Genomic DNA, 18,323 nt, shown 5'->3' on the forward strand with positions numbered 1-18,323 from the left:
CCTAGAACAAAGGCTGACACTCTTCATATCACAAGAACTTGTGCTTTTGGGGGGATAGATGATTCCAGTTTGGGGGTAAGAAATAGAAAACATGAGCTTGGACAACATGTTATATCATAAAAAAACAAAGCTATAAAAACCTACTCCAGTCTTCTCAAAAACTCAATAATGAATCTGAAGAGGCTTGCATCGACAACATTTGCAATATGACAGTTTTAATTTAAATAAAATTGTCAGAGTAATGGATTGAAGCACATTAAATGTTACATTTTTAAATACAAAAATGATACTAGAGAATGTGAACAAACAAAAGACTTTTGTAGATACATTTGAAAGATGCTACAGAGCTAACTTATTATCCTGAAAACTGGTGAATAAAAGGAAAGAATCAAGAATCTCTCCTGCCTTCCTTTTATGAATGGTACCTCTGGGTAACTAAATAGATGAGGAGGAGAATTTTCTCTCTATAGAAGTAATTCAGCTGGAAAAAACAAATAAACAAAAAAGAGGAATGATAGAACTCGAATACCACCGTCTTACAAAAACCTAATGAAAGAAAAATAATTTTGGCAAGTTTCGTCAATGGCCAGTCTAACCTCAAAATAGAAAAGACCAGTTGTAATGTGGTTCTTGATGAAAGTACTAGTACACACTGCCAAATACAAAGAATTCTTTCCAAAAACTCTACCCTGAATCAAATCAAACCTCTAAAACTACCCACCAGTGTTCAGAAAGTAGAGGTACAGAAAAATGTTTTTGTTTCTGCTCTTATTTTCCTATAAGTGCCAAAATGTCTCAACAAAAAACAGAAAGTGTGAAATAACAAAACCACTACAAAACCTATGGCACAACTTATTTAAAACAATATTTTGAAAGAAAAAAATATAAAGAAAAGGATAAATTACATAATAAAAGATATTTAACATGTTTATAAATACATTTTTAAGAACCCATTGGAAAAAAAGAAAATATCAGGAAAATTCGATTATTGCCTATTGGAGAATTTTAAGTTAGGTATTGTGGGAATGTTATGAATGATAAACCAGTCATGGCTATCTTATTTTTTTTTAAGTGTACTTATCTTTTATAGAAACTTAATGAAATAGGTATTAATTAAACAATATTATGTTTTATATTTGTTCTAAAATAACAGAGAATAGTTGTAAACCTGAATAGAAGTTTAGATGTATGAAATAAAGTGATGATGATTATTATAGCAGGGTAATAGCTTCAAAGGTTCATTTTACCATGTAAGTCTGAATTTTCCATAGAATTAACTAATCTGAGACCTTTGAAACTTCATCTCAGACCACGTAGAACCTGTCACACTTATCTCCCACTATTTTCTTGGCCTTCACATTTATTTTTAATTGCATTATTTTTGTAAGTAAAAGAGTGGCCCAAGCAGAGCCATCTGGTTGATCTGGGATATAAACTTATGAAGTTTAAGAATCAAAATCAGAACATACTCTTTATTGCCATGTTTGTCTGTTGTTTCACTTAGGATAAGAGATTGATAAGCATAAAACCACGTTTTACTTTTTCATTACAACATCAAGGCTTACTACAGCATCTGGAACTTTTAGTTATTCAATCAGTGTTTTAATTAAATAAGAAAGTCCATTAAAATATATGCACAATTATTTTCAAAAGGATGTTTTGATTAGTTTATCTAACACTTTTTTATTATGGTTAAATTAAAGAAACTAATTTGACCAGTTACTCTAACACGCTTACATATTTTCAAAGATTCAAATCACAGCTTTAACTTAACTTGTGGCTTTGTTCAATAACCTATTTATAAATTGGATTTTTTAATAAAACTTTTATATACCTGTCAGTTATTATTACTATCATTTTTCCTGTACATCTCTAACACTGATCACTTCCCACCATTCATGATGCATTTAAACCAAGGCAAAACAAAAACACAAAACAAACTTTTTTCTGCATATAAATTCTTTACTCATATAAATCTTAATCATTATGGTCAACAAAAATATGCATATTTTAAATATATTTCTGCAGATATATTTTTAAAGCTTCAAAACACCAAATATTGATAAAAATTATGAGAAATTAACTGTTCTAAATGTGGACATCTGAAGAAAAATGTTTTCACAGACATTTTCTTTTAAGGCTAATTTTGTTTTGTAAGATCTTTTATCAATGCTTACTGTACATGCCTGTCCGAAACTTTGTATGGTTAATAACATTATTATCCTTCTCGCTTTGCCAACAAAAAAGACTTTTAGGGGTGACTGGCTTCAAGTCATATAAACTAGTAAGTGGCCCCTGGGATGAGAGGCAAGCTTGATACTTGGTGATGGTCCGAGTCTGGTCCACCAAGTTGTCTTCAAAAACCACAGAGAAATTCCAGAAGAAAAAGTATGGAGTTAAAAAAATGTATAGCCCTGCATACTACAATAACATGAATTTAGGAGCGTCATATGTACTGAATTGAGTTCCCCCCAAGTTCATATGTTGAAGTCCTCACCCCCCCCCATGACTGTATTTGGAAATAGGGCCTTTAGGAGGTAATTAAATTTAAAGATGGTCATAGCGTGTGCCCTAAATTCATAGGATTAGTGTCCTGCTGAGAAGAGACACCAGAGCTCACTCTGTCCCCTCCCAGAACCTACCCCTACCCTATTTCCCCCAAAATAAAACCTAGCTGGACAATCAGCTCTAATACTTCTTTTGGAGCAAAAATTAATATAAGAACCAGTCTTATTTTACTATAATATAAGACTGGGTAATATAATATAATGTAATGTAATGTAATGTAATGTAATGTAATGTAATATAATATAATACCAGATCTTATATTAATTTTTGCTCCAAAAGATATATTAGAGTTGATTGCATGGCTAGGTCTTATTTTGGGGGAAACACGGTAATAGCCTGTGAGACACAGCCAGAAGGCACCCTCTGCAAATCATGAAGAGAGCCCTCACCTGAATGTGATCCTGCTAGACCTTTTGGCCTCCAGAACTGTGAGAAAACCAATTCTGTTGTTTAAGCCACCAGTCTGTGGCACTATGTTACCCTGAACTGACTGAGTGCTTTGCTCTCGTTCTCAGAAGCATAAATTGGATTTGTATAAAATATGATAAAGCCTGGAAAATTTCACACAGACCAAGTGTTTTCTCCAGTTTTCTGTCTTATACTAGTATTTTCTTTAATTTTGCATCACCTTTTTTTATGTTCCCTTGGCCTTAAATTATTAGTTCCCGTGTACAATTTAACACAGGATGTTCCACAGGTCTAGGACTGGTCATTTTTTCAACCATGGATTTCCTAGCAACTACAGCTATGCTCTCCTTAAATTTCAAATTCTTAGAAAAGCTTTCCAATTTTAACATTCGATATAGTGCCTGGTGATAATAAACAGCCTATGAATTTTTGTCTTTCCTCTGAACTAGATTTCAAATGAAGGATATGCTAAACCCAGCTGTTGCTGTGTATAATGACATTCGGTATGTGGATGCTACCTCCAGATTCCATTTTAGGGCAGCCATCTGTCCTGCAGCTAGGAAAATAATGGAAGATTTATACCTTAATAAAACCATACATATAAGAGCGACCTAAACACCTTTCTGCACCCACCATGCAGTTCCACATTCACGAGTGAATTTTCTTTAAGCTTTTTCTAGCTTTCAGACTGTTTGGCAGTGAGATTTTGGACAGAGGAAGCATGAGCACCAGGGTTTTAGCATATATTTTGCACTCTGTATAGTTTTCAGTAAATCTTCATAGGTTGACATGAATATCATGAAAATTACAATATTAAGAAACAGTCTCTATTTTTTCAGTCCTATACACACATATTTGTTTAGTACTGCAGAGCTTATAAAACCTTTCCCCCTTGTATTTAATATCCAGAATAATCTGTGGGGTTGCTCAAGGTCACATAATTTATTAGCAAAGAAACCAGGACTCAAAATAAAATGTTCTTTTTCCAAATACCTTCTCGTTTTCATCCCTCTCATAGTTACCTATTTATGCACTGAATTATTTTATATTATTTTAATTATAGCTATCAATAATAATGATAATTTACCAATTTATTATGTGCCAGGACGTATTTACTGCTTTAAGTAAGTTATGCCATGATGTTTACAATATTCTGATGATATAGACAACATTTCTTGAAAAATATTCAAGAACTTAGAGAAGCAATTGCATACATACAAAAACATGCACACATTTTCTCTAATGTATAAACAAAAAGAACAATGTTATATGTTTTTGTAGTGGGTCTATTAACACATTTCACAGCTAAATTATTTATCTTCTTTTTCCTGGTTAAATTTAGTTAGGTTTTCCCATCTTTTAAAATTTTATAATCTCAGAAATCTGGTTTGCATTTTTTAAATTATATTTAATGGGGTGACATCGGTTAGCAAAACCATATAAGTTTCAAGTGTACAATTGTATAATACATCGTCTATTTATTGCCTTATTTGCTTATTAATTTTCATGTATCGTTAAAAGAGCCTGTCCTATTGTTTCAACCTCCAATTATCTCTAATAAATATTTGACTTTCATACTTGACTTCTCTAATTTTGAAGCATAAAGGTGTATAATTATTACATGGGAAACTACTTCCCATTTTCCATATATCACATTTTAATCAATGAACTATGTACTCAAAAAATTATTCAGAGCGCCTATCATTTGCTAAGCACTGATAAACCAGAATCACAGCAGAAACAATACCAATAAAAATCCCTACCCTCATGGAACGTATACCCTAGTGGAAGTATCTATTCCCTTTATGCATTTATATTTTCTCGTCTTGTATGACGAGGACTCAAAAGCTGGGATAACTGTATATAAGTGTGCTGGAGTCTGCTTTGGGGCATTTATAAGCATTTGCGCCCTGTAGCCCTGCTACTCCAGCTGTGGGCTGTACACTACCAGCATCGGTGCCATTTGCGCAGACATACCAGCGTTCAGGATACACAGCAGGTCCACTGAATAGATCCCAAGGTCATGTGCATTCACAATGAAGTTTAAAAGTGTGCTTTATATGTATTGAAATTGTTTTCACATGAGGTATCCTTTCCTCTAGGTGGACTTCTACTCCTTTGTGTTTCACAAGCATGAACATTTTCCTACAAATGCATGTCCCATTGTGTCTTGGCCGTAGTGCATGTGAAATCAGAATCTTTCTTACAAATGCAAAAAGCTAGCAGTCAAAAAAATTTTATTGAATGACTGAAAGAATGACTAAAAATATATTTTAAAATATAACTTCAGTTTAACATTTCTGAATTATACAATACATTGAACTGAGTAACAAAATACTTTGTGTCCACAAAAATGTATGTTTCTCCATACACCAGAGGAGTCTGAAATATAATGTATGCTGAAGATGAAAATAGTTTCCCAAACTTTATATATATGTATATATATATATGTGTATATATATATAATGTACCTGTCTATATGTATTTCTTGACATTGTTAAAAAATGGACAGACTTTTTCAAAACTTACTTTTTCAGAAATTGACACACAACCAAGAAAAATTTGTTCATGATTTGCCTTACCTTTCACCCTCTACATATCAAGCAATCAAAAATTGCACATGCTTGCACTAAAAGCATTGCATTTATTTTTAGGGCAGATATCTTTCTCTCCACACTGCAGGGAATTTGAACATTTGTGGGGAGTGGAGTGCATTAATCCTGCTTAATACTCAAAGACTCACAGATAATTGCTGTGTATTGAGAAAGCAGGCTAGTAAATTTCTTCAACACTCAATAAATAACTTAGTTTAATTCTATATTTCTCACATTCTCTTGCAAGATCTATTTTGAAATTAAATTGTGAAAGTGACCAAATTTTGAATTTTACTTTTTTCTTATCATATTTTTCCTCAGAATATATTTTGTTTATTGTAATGAATATTCTGGAAATTTAAAAAATGTGGAATAAAATATGTAAACAATATATTCTCTTATTCTGCATCCACTTTCAATAAACATTTGATTTTCTATATAAAATAGATGTGTCTACAGCTTTGCTTTTCTGATGACATATATTACATTTTCTACAGCATAATCCTGGAAATATTATTTTAAGTGTAAAATTTATTTTTTAACTTTTTGTTTTGAAACAAATTTAGACTTAGAGAAGGTAGCAACGATGATAGTGATAGTCTGGCATATCCTTCATAGAGTCCTATATTACTTACACCTAATACTAACATCTTACATGACCATGGTATGTAAGAGTCAAAACTAAGAAACTAACATTGATTCAACACAATTAATTACACTACAGACATTATTCGTATTTTCCCAGTTTTTCCATTTATGTGTTTTTGATTTTAATGTTTTAGGATCAAATCTGGGGTATTACATTGCATACAGTTATGTACTCATTGCCTCCTCGAGTCTGTGACATTTTCTTCATTTTTCTTTGTTTTTCATGACCTGACATTTTTGAAGAATACTCTTAAGTTGTTTAATTAAAGTCCTTCAATTTGGTTTTCGCTGATGTATGCTCATGAGTAGATTGAGTATATAAATTTTGGGAAAGCATAGTATGGAGGTGATATGTTCCTGTCCTCACTTTGTATCACAGAATATACAATATCACTAATTTTATTACTCATGATATTACCCTTGATCTCTTGGTTAGGGTAGTATCTGTTAAGTTTGTCTTCTCTGTAAAATTGTTTATTTTTTTCTTCACTCACTGTACTCTATTTATTAAAAGCAGGTAACTGAGCCCAGCATTCACTCAAGGAGAGGTAATTAAACTCAAGGAATTTGTGAACATGTTAAAACCACTATAGTAACTAATAAATGTTTGGGAGGAGAATCACTGAGTCTATACAAATGTCATATTTCTCTTTAAAGTTTCTCCTACTAATTTCAGTATTCCTCAATACTTCTTGCCTGCAGCAATTAACTGTAGTGTTCTAATAGTAATTTTTCTATTCCCTTCATTCCTTCTACATGTATTGGAATCCTGTAATAGTTGTATTTTTCCTCCATTTAAATTTTTACTGAATTATTTATTTGTATCACTATAGATTTAGGGATCATTGTATCATTTGGGTATAACCCAAGATTATCATTGTTTAGCTCATGGATCAAATTGTTCCATTTTTAACCAGTGGAAGTTTTTTTCTGTTTGCTCCTGCTGTCATCTCCTTCTCCTTCATCTCCTTTTTCTACTTCTTCTACTTACTATGTTGTTGTTACTATCATTTTTATTTTTAACACTATCTTACATTCTGGCACCATAAGTTATTGCAGGATCATCTTGTATTTTTCCTGCCACAGCCATTTCTCCAAGAAGCCCTGATTCCTTTAATTGGAGAACCATATTTAGAAACCAAAATATGTGTGTGAAGTGTTTTCTTTGCTAGTGCAGAGGCAACTTCTAGGCTTTCTTAGCATATGGGGTTAGGAAATGTAAGTATGTATACTAATCCATGTTACACACATATCCATATTCATCTCTGTATCCATCCATATGTATACACATTATAATGAAAATATGCTTTTACTGATATCTCTAAGTCCAACTCCACATGTATTATTCTTCCTTTGTTTATGTACTTCTTTTTCCTACAATGAGAAACTTGGCTGACAGTATATATATATATACACACACACACACACACACACACATATATATGTATATATATAATTACTTGTTCAAACATGATATACATATATAGTAGTTTGAAAATTGCTAAACCCTCTAAAATTTTTAACTAAGTCATAGTTAACTAAGGCATATCATATGCATTCAATTATTTTGTATTCTGTCTTATACCATTGAGTTAAAGTAACATTTAATGATCTACTTAAGGCAGCTCTTTCCTTTCCAATTGTTTCATTGTGGTTATGTCACATGCATGTAATATAGTTAGATATATTAACCACAGCTTGCATTTTATATTGGGTCTCCCCTTCCTTCTCTCAATCTAGTTGATTTTTATCAACAGTAAAATTCACTTTTTGTGGTGTACAGTTCTATAGGTTTGACAAATGCATTGAGCCATGTACTTATCACCACAATACTATACAGAATAATTCCATAATTCCCAAAATTACCTTCTTTCACTCCTTTGTAGTCAACTCTTTTCACGACACCCATCCCTGGAAATTATTGACATGTTTTCTGTCTCAACAGTTTGTCTTGTCCAGAGTGTCATATAATTAAAATCATACAGTACATTGCCTTTTGGTCTTATTCCTTTCATTTAGAAAAATGCTTTGAAAATATATCCATATTGTTGTGCAAATTCGTAACTATTTACTTTTTATAGCTGAGTAATTGTTGTATGTATGTATCTAACTGTGTTATCATTCATTTGTTGAAGAATATTTGTGTTGATTCCACTTTTTTTTCAATTATGAATAAAACTGCTATAAACATTTACATACAGACTTTTGAGTGAATATAAGTTTTCAGTTCACTTCAGTAAATATCTAGGGGTGGACTTACTAAGTCTAATGGTAAGTGTGTGTTTCACTTAAGAAAAAACAAAAAACAAAAAAGTGTATACTTGAAGGTGGCTGTACCATTTTCGCTTTCTTTCTAGAAATATGTGAATGTTCCTGTTTCTTGGCATCTTCAAGAGCTCTTGTTATTCCCAGGTTTGTTTTTGTTTTGTTTTTAGCCATTATAATATATATACAGAGGTATTCCATTATAACTGTAATTTGCATTTTCATAAAGATTAATGATGTTGAACATCTTTTCATTTGTTTATTTGCTATCCATATATGTTATTTTGTGAAATGTCTGTTTAGATCTCTGCATACGTATATTTTTGGGGAATTGTTTGTTTTATAATAGGGAGTTAACAATTCTATTTATATTCTAGATGGAATTCATTCATTACATATAAGCACTGTAAGCATTTCAACCGATGCTTTGACTGGTCTTTTCATTCTCTTAAGAGTATCTTTCACAGAGAAAAAAATTTCAATATTTATAAATTTATCATTTTTTTCTTTCAAGAATTCTTCTTTTTATTTCATATCTAAAACATTTTTACCAAATTCAGGATTATGCAGATTCCCTCTTATTAACAATCTTCTAAAAGTTTACAGTCTTACATTTTACATTTACATCTATGATCCACTTGCAATTAATTTTAAGATGTGAAATATTAGTTAAGATATTTTTTCTCCACTGAATTCTCTACAACAGTATCAAAAATTAGTTGATTATATTTGTGTAAGTCTGTTTCTGAGCCCTGTGTTCTCTCTATTATTCAACATGTTTATCCTTTTGATAATGCCACTGTCTTGATTACTGTAGCTTTATGGTAATTCTTGAAATTAAGTAATACAAAACCTCCAAATTTGTTTTCCTTTTACTTTAGTAATATTTAACTGTACCTTTACAAATCTACACACGCGCACGCGCGTGCACACACACACACACACACACACACACATATGTATCTGCTAAGATCTTGATTGGAATTGCATTGATTTACAGTGACTCTATACACTAAATTGAGGACAATTGAGATTTTCATATCACGAATCGTCTAATCCATGAACAATGTGTGTTTCCTTATTTGTGTGTTTGGTTTTGTTCATCAGTGTTTTATATTTACTTAATACAGATACAATAATTTTTATTATATTTATAACTATTTAATTTTATATTTGAAAAAATATTTTGTTTCAAATTATTATTCCTTGCTGATTTATACGAATGTTACAAATATTTATATTGAACTTGTAATATACAACTTGAATGGGTTTTATTTATTTTTATGGCTTTATTTTTTTATATTTATTTTTCTTCATTTGCTAGGACTTCCAGTGTGATGTAAATTGGAGTAGTTAGAGAGAACAACCTTGCCTTATGTCTTATACTTGGGTCAGGGGCATTCATTAAGTAACTATTAAGTATGATGTTTGCTGTAGTTGAAGATGTCAGTTATTGGATTAAGAAAGTTCTCTTCTGTTTTTTTGGCTGCTAGTTTTAATATGAATGGATGTTGAATTTTGCCGTATATTTTTTGCATTTATTCAGATGAACATTTTATGTTTTTATTAGTTTATTAATATGGTAAATAAAATTAATGAATTTCAAATATTGAAGAACACTTGAATTCCTGGGATGTACCCACTTTGTTGTTATCTTTTTAAAACCAGTTTTGGAATTGGTTCTCTAAAATTTTGTTGAACATTTTTGGTTTTATTGTCACTATAGATATTGGTCTGGAGTTTTCTGCTTTTGAAATCTCTTTTTCTGATTTGGGTAGTACGGTAATGCTGGTCTGATGAAATAAACGGGGACGACTCCTCTTATTTTCTGGAAGTGTTTGTGTAGAATTGGTATTATTTCTTCCTTATATGGTTGGTAGAATTCACAAATTAAACATTCTGGGCATGATGTTTTCTCTTTTCGAAGGTTTTTGATGGGTAATTCAATTTCTTGAATACATATAGGATTATTCAGGTTATTTATTTTAGTTTTAGTGACTTTTGACTATTTGCATCTTTTAAGGAATTTTTGTTTAATCTATGTTGTCAAATTTAAAGACATCTTGTTATTTCTACTATTCTCTATGTGATCGATAGAGATGATCTTTATTTTACTCATGATCTTGTTTCTTCTCTCTTATTTATTTGGTTAAATCGGCTAAAGGTTTATTAATTTTATCAATCTTTTCAAAGAACCAACTTTTGGTTTCCTTGATTGTTTTCTATTATTTTCATGTTTTCAATTTATTTGATCTCCACACTTATTCTTATTATTTTTCTGTTTATTTTAGATCAAATGGTAATTATTTGATGAGTTTCCTAAAGAGGAAGTTTATATTACTAGTTTTAGATCTTTCTTTTCAATTAGCAATAATTACGCCTCTGATAAACCTCATTGGCTACGATACTGCCACTGCGCAAAGCTTGATCTTTCTTTTCTAATATATGCATTTAATGGTATAAATTTCATTGCATGCACTGTATTTGCCACAGATCACAAATACTATTTTTATTTTTTATATTTTTTATTAAAGTATAGTTGGCATACATTAATTTCTGGTGTACAAAATAGTGATTCAACATTTATATACCGTATTATGTGATCACCCAGTTAGTCTTGTAATCATCTACCACTATGCAAACTTATCACAATCTTATTGACTATATTTCTCTTTACCTCTTTTTACACATTCCCCCGTTCCATTTTCCTCTGGCAACCATTGGTTTGTCTTGTTCCTATGAGTTTGTTTTTGTTTTGCCTTTTCTTCGTTTTTTTTGTTTGTTTGTTTGTTTGTTTTTTTAGATTCCCTCAAATATATGAGAAATCAAGCAGTCTTTCAGCATCTCTCTTTCTCTGTCTGACTTATCTACTACCCTCTACGTCCATCCATGCTATCACAAATGGCAGGATATCATTCTTTTCTATTGCTGTGCATCTCACAAATATTAATAAATTGTATTTTCATTTACACTCAGTTCAAAATATTTTCCCTCTTTGGAGACTTCTTTGACCCATGTCATAGGACTGTATTGTTTAATTATCAAATAATTGGGATATTTCAGCTTATCATTCCAATACTGATATGTTGTTTAATACCACTATGGTCTGAGAAAATACTTTGTAGAATTTTTATTATTTTAAATTTAATTTAATTTTACGTACCAGAATATAATCTGTCTTGAGAAATTGTCCATGTAATCTTAAGAAGAATGTGTATTCCACTGTTGATGGGTGGTGTTTTATAAACATCAATGATATCATGATAGTTGATGGTTTATCAAGGTCATCATATCCTTATTAATTTTCTGCATGTTTCTCTTATTAATCACTGAGACAGAAATGTTGAATTTTCTAAATATAATTGTAAATTTCTCTGTTTCGTCATTAACTTTTATTTTTGCCTCATACTTTTTGAAGGTCCATTCAAACATTTAAGATGACTGTGTCTTATAGAATCGGTCTCTTTATCACTTCATAAATGGTAATGTTGCTCTTCATTCCTCATAATACTCCCTGTTCTGGAGTCTATTTTGCTTGATATTCATACAGCTACTCTAATTTTCTCTTGATTAATTTTGCATTATGTAACTTATACTTTTCACATTTTTATGTATTTATAGTTAAAGTGGTTGTCTTTCAGAGAGCATGTATATGTGGCATGTATTTTTATCCCATTTGACAATTTTTTTTAAGTTTATTGGGGTGACAATTGTTAGTAAAGTCACATAGGTTTCAGGTGAACAATTCTATAATACGTCATGTATATCACATTGTGTGGTCACCACCCGGAGTCAGTTATCTTTCCATCACCATGTATTTGATCCCCTTTACACCCCTCTTCCCCTTACCCTCTGGTAACCACTAAACTATTGTTTGTGTCTATGAGTTTTTGTTTCTTTATTTGTTTGTCTTGTCCTTTTGTTGTTTTCAATTTTATATATTGCATTTGACTATCTTTAAATTTTAATTTTGGATTGGTTTTCCAGAACTTAATTTCTGAATTCCTCCTCCTCCCCTTGGTTTTGAGTCTTTCCTTTGTGCTGTGCCCCAAAGAGAATCTATCTTTTGTACCTCTCAAAGGGAGATTTGTTTGTCTGATATTTTTATACACACTTGATAGCCTGGCGGTAGGAAACAGAGAGAGGTTCATTCTCTAATGTGCTCACGAAGCCTTAATATTAGGCATGCTCTCTAATCTTGAGACTCAATAGTGTGATGTCTACATGAGCACCTGCCTCTCTTCAAACTGTGGTGTCTAGATTAACATGTATTTTTGCCTCTCCTCAGGAGTAGTACTTTTCCCCCCAAAAAGTGCCCTAAAGTCACAGTTTTTGTTGTTCTTCCCCTTGCAGATTAGTGTTTGTTTTGCAGGGGAGAGAGAGTATATGGGTCTAAATAGAGTTTCTGTAATAATTATTATTCTCCTCCCCCAGCCAACACCACAAAAAAAGCAGCAATTCTACCTGATCTTCCTGGTGAATGCCTGATGAGATTAGTGGAAGATAAATGTGCAAGAGGGTGAAAAATGCATTATATCTTCAGTGTTCAGAGGACTCAAATTCTCACATTAGCCCACTGTGGTAGGCTGAATAATGGCTTCCCAAAGATGTCTGATCCCTAAAACTGAATATGCTAATTATTAATACATGGCAAAGGGAATTTGCAAATAAGTTAGGAAGTTTGAGATAGAAAAATTATCCTAGATTACCCAAGTGGGCTCAATAAAATCACATGGTTCCATATAAAAAAGACAAAAGTCCAAGTCAAGAGTAGGGGATATGATCAAAGAACTGGTGGTTGGGGTGATGAACTTTGAAGATGGGGGAAGGGTCCACGAATCAAAGAATACAGTCAGCCTTGCCTCTTGAAAAGGCAAAGCACAAGGTTCTCCTCTGGAGTTTAAGAAAGGAATGCAGCTCTACTGACACCTTGATATTTGCTTGTAAGACTAATTTTGGACTTCTGATCTGCAGAACTGTAAGATATTATATGGGTTTTGTTTTAAGCCATTAAATTTGTGATACATTATTTTATTGGCAATAAAAAACTAATACACCTTCTTTCACCTTTGGCAGTTCATTAAAAAAAAAAAAAAAGAAAGTAGTATCTTAAAAAATTATACAGTATCCAAAGTTTCTACTTAAGGTAAGTAGTAAATGCTTGGATTCTTTTCCTACTTGCACTCATCAGTCTTTCCCCAGCTTTGGGGTTCTTTTATTGTTCTTAATGATTAATTTTTTAATGAGTCCAAGAAAGTCATTATTTTGAAGTTTCTCCTTTTCTTTGTTGTAAAAGTGGTGCTTCTAGTTCTATACATTTTGAATTTGAAAGCAGAAGTATGCCAAAACGATTTTTAGCAGTATTTTCTGCCTGTAGAATTCTTGATTAAATTCCTCTTTCTTATTTTATTTGATATATAAGCAGAAATTGAGATCATTTAGAAAATCACATAACGCCATTTCTATTCCAGTTATCTATAATATGTGGTTTATTTCAAAATTAACCAGGTATATGCAAACTTCTTTGTTTTGTGAACGATGTAAGAAAAAATATGTGTGCAAGTTTATAAAAGTGTTACTAAGTGACATATTTATACTTTTGGATGTGTTAATGAAGAAGCTATGGAATTTTGTACTGATGCCCAGCATATCTGAAGGAATCAAATTCAACTTACGGTACTTTGATAAAACAAATGTACCAATAGTTTAACTATTACACATTATAGTGTGATACTTTATTCTAGTAGATCATTTGGCTGCTTATCATCCATGTCCTGAAAGAAAATATTTAAATGTAAAGAAGAATTTTAAATCAACAAGTCCATTATACACAAAGCAAAATGTTATTTCACTTAAAATAGCCAATATTTTATTTTATTTAGCTTTCCTAGAGTAATAGCTTATACCCCTTAAACACTTTTCAGATAAATCTTGTTTTGTTTTTTTTAACAATAAATCTTACTCTTTGGAAAATACAATATTTGACTTGTATTCTTAGATATGAAAATTATGTTATTAAATGTGTTATTATTTTTTTCAACAAACATTTTAATTCAATAACTACTGTTGAATGTCTCCTAGGAACATTGATATGAAGGAAAATAGAAACAAATCATCCTCAGCAGTAGAATACTCAGAGAAACGACAAAGATACTTCACATTTTAACTTCTCCTGTTAGATATAGGTGATTTGTACCACTGAATCTGAATCTATGTCACAGTCTAATAGACTTTGGATATAAAATCAGAAGGGAAAATAATTGAACTAATGCTTATATAGACATGCCAAACATTCAGTTTCTATATGTAATAAATGAATTATTCAAAACGGAATAATTAAAGATGTAAAGAGAATCAAACCTGGATTACATTCTCCTTTATCCTAACAACCCTCACCTTTAGCACAGCATGCCCTACATTTTGTATTGCTTTTTTTAAAAAGGCATAATGTTATTTTATAAATTCATACTACCAACAGTTTAGACTGATTGGCAGGTATGGTAATGCAACTGATAATATTTTGCACAATGTACAGAATATTCTTTGCGAAGAGCTCTAACCACTTTTTAGAGCAATAGCTCTAGGCTCATTTTTTCCAAGTTGAAGTCTGTTTTCAATCCCTTCACTTTCCTGGATGCATTTAAACAATAAAATACAACTATTACTACCACTACCTACCACTACTATTACTAAATTTAATAACCCGCAGATTAAAAACAAATCCTTAGCCCAAAACAATAAACCTTCACTAATGATTGCATACCTCTTGCAAGGCAGGAATAGCTGAAGTAAGAGTCTGTACAGAGCACTATACCAGCCATGATGGAATTACTTCTAGTCACTGTCATGGAGCTATATTAATACTGTAGTATCACTGAACACCTATGGACTCATTTCAAATTAACTTAGAACACGGAAGATGTGACAACTAAAACAATATGTGTTTTCATACCTTGTAGATATCTGCCTACAAAACAGTTTGTTTAAACACAAACATATGTATTGACACCCACATATACAGATTGAGTCATAAAAGAATGAAATCCATAGAAATATTGAAACCTTGCCATAGCAAACTAGTGAACAATCCACTGATTACATTTCAGGGCTTTAAAGAAATAGTATCAAATAATATATTTTAAGGAAAGCAGTCTTTCTCCAGCAAAATGAATAATGATTATAATTAACATGTCTTGCTGTGTTCGTCAGAAATTCAGGTAAGATCAAGTTGATCTCTGAACAACAATGACAAAAACATAAACAAGCAAATGGCCTTCACAAATAATACACAAAAGAGAATGATGTTGATATTCCTGCTACTCTAAATCCACAGGATTTAGACTATCTGTCTATCTAAACTGAACTCAGAGATCAAAACAGTACCACAGTCGACCAAATACACTACATGCCAGCAGTGTGTGAGTCACTGTTCTAGGTGCTGGGCACATAGGGATGAAGAAGACAAACAGCAAACTTGCCTTAGATTAACTTATATCCCACTGGGAAGAGACTGAAAATTAACAAAGAAACCATTCAGTTAGTCATCCCAGGTATAGTGTGGACTATGATAGACATACAGAGGACAATGTGTTAGAGAGTGATTGGGAATAGGAAGCAGCTTTGGCTTTACAAAAGCTTCTTTTAGGAGTTGATATTTGAGCTGATTTACTGATGAGTAGAAAGCACCATGAGATCAGTAGATAGAGTGTTCTGGGAATAAAGAGAGTAAGGAAAAAATATAACATAATTTCTTAATCTGTACACGTTAATAATGTTCACAAAGCAAAGATCTCAGGTGATACCTTGACTTAGTTTAGAGTTTTATGTTTAATTGTTCTTACAAATGTCTAAGGACTTGTCACATAATCTTTTCTTATGCAATTCATGGCGACCTCTAATAGTTCTATGACCTGGTGATTTCTAACTCTATCAGGGATCTGGACTTAAAATGCTCATTCTAATTTCTACCATGAAGTCAGCATTGCTTTTCAGCTTAGACTTCCCTGACCATGATTACCTTATACAATGAGTCACTGTCCATGATTCAATTTGACTGATCTCTATGACTATTTCTCTACTAATCCACGCTTTACTTTACTTTCTGCTTTTATTCCTAAGTGCACCCAATACTGTAAGTTTGATAGATATTTTTCACTATCTCAAAAGTACCCTCTGTACAAAGTGAAATCTGGGTGACTATTTATGCAGAGAAATCTTAGAGACTTACTCATGAAGACCTGATAGATTCTACTTTATTATCTACTTAATGTCTACTGTATTATCTTCAGTCACCATCCATTTCTTTGGTAAAGATTTTTATCCTCTGAGTGATCAAGAAATTTAGATTTGGGGGTACTGAAGTCACAATAAACTCTAATTTCAAATACACAATTTTATATTCATGTAGAAAAATGATTAGTAATTAGGAACAGAGTTTTTAAAATGACACTATGAAATTGTTCAGATTAGAAATAGAATAAGAGTATATCTAAAATAGTATTTTTTAAAATTCCATCATTTTTACTGAATTTTCTTATATATCTAGTGAAGGTATTAATAGATTCAGACTGTAAGTGAAGCATCTAAATTTACTACTTCTTTTGCCAGTAACTTCCTTATAGTTATACTAGCAAAGACCCATTTCTTTTCAGTGAGTTCTGACCCTTTGCCCTTCAACTCCTTCATAATTTGAATACATGGACACTTACTATGCTAGTTATATGGATATAATTATAATTCGTACAAGAAATAGATGAAATTTGGTCAAGATTTTAACACCATTAATTTACATTATATTACTTCCAAGATTATAGCTGCTAAGTGTGATTATATTATTAAAGAACAGTCTTTATCAAGAGCATTTTGGAGGTTTGGTGACTTCTTCTCTCCCCATAATTACAAATTTCTAGTTTAGTATCCTGACCAAAATTAATAACCATCAATACAAATCAGGATGGCCCTTTTTCTTGAGCTTCAAATAAAGATTCACTATATTTCCTGATCTTAACAGTTGAAGAGTGAACAGTCTTTGGCCAACCATAAGGAACTTTTGTCTTATTCATTAAATACACCTAATTGACTAGTTATTGGGTTTTCCTGGATGCAATCTATTTGTTAATAATCGCTATAACTGTATCAGTTTTCTCTAAAAGAGTTCCAGGGCCTCAAATGTGTAGCCTTAATCATTCTATAAGATCATTCACTCTTTGATGGTTTTCTTGTGAGGTATAACATCTGTATTTTAAATTTCAGTGGTTGACAAGAGCCCAGTTTATGTAGTTTCACAATAAAACGTAAGTCATAAAAATTGAAATTAAGAAATTTTTTTGGAGTGTATCATTATTTCTCTAAGACACCTAAAACAAGTTTATTTTCTGGACTTTTTCCAACTCTGTAATATCTTGTCTTCTTATCATTGTTGCTAGTAGATGAAGTTTCATGTTTCTACCTAAGCCTTCCATGTGGCAATCTGATTACTATTCAGATGAGAGCATAAAAGTCTTAGCCAGAGGTGTATAATAATTATTTGCTCATGGGTTTCCAATGTTTATACCATTGTTTGCCTATTTCTTCAAGAAATATTTGTCATATCAATACAATATTCTAATCATACTCTCTGTTATCAAGGCCATCTACTTAACATTCATCACTTGAAAAGCCATTTAAAAAAATAATTTCTGAGCCACATTTCATCATATGTCTGCTGAGGAAAAATAAGCTACATGTTTGACCATCAAAGGGAAAACTAAATAACTTCATTAACTCATCTCACCATAACTTACATTAAATAATATAGTTCACATCTCCATTCATATGTACCAAGGCTCTATTTTTTTTTAC

General features: G+C 31.6%; 1 long non-coding RNA gene and 1 pseudogene across 1 annotated transcript in view; both read right to left on the reverse strand.

Annotated features, from left to right (window-relative positions):
• LOC141566993 (uncharacterized) overlaps window positions 1-18,323 on the reverse strand; it is a 650,611-nt gene that overhangs the window by 132,455 nt on the left and 499,833 nt on the right. The window lies entirely within an intron of this gene.
• Window positions 10,801-10,908, reverse strand: LOC141572020 (U4 spliceosomal RNA; annotated as a pseudogene).

Source organism: Rhinolophus sinicus, linkage group LG05 (genome assembly GCF_036562045.2).
Source record: "Rhinolophus sinicus isolate RSC01 linkage group LG05, ASM3656204v1, whole genome shotgun sequence".
Classification (NCBI taxonomy): Eukaryota; Metazoa; Chordata; class Mammalia; order Chiroptera; family Rhinolophidae; genus Rhinolophus; species Rhinolophus sinicus.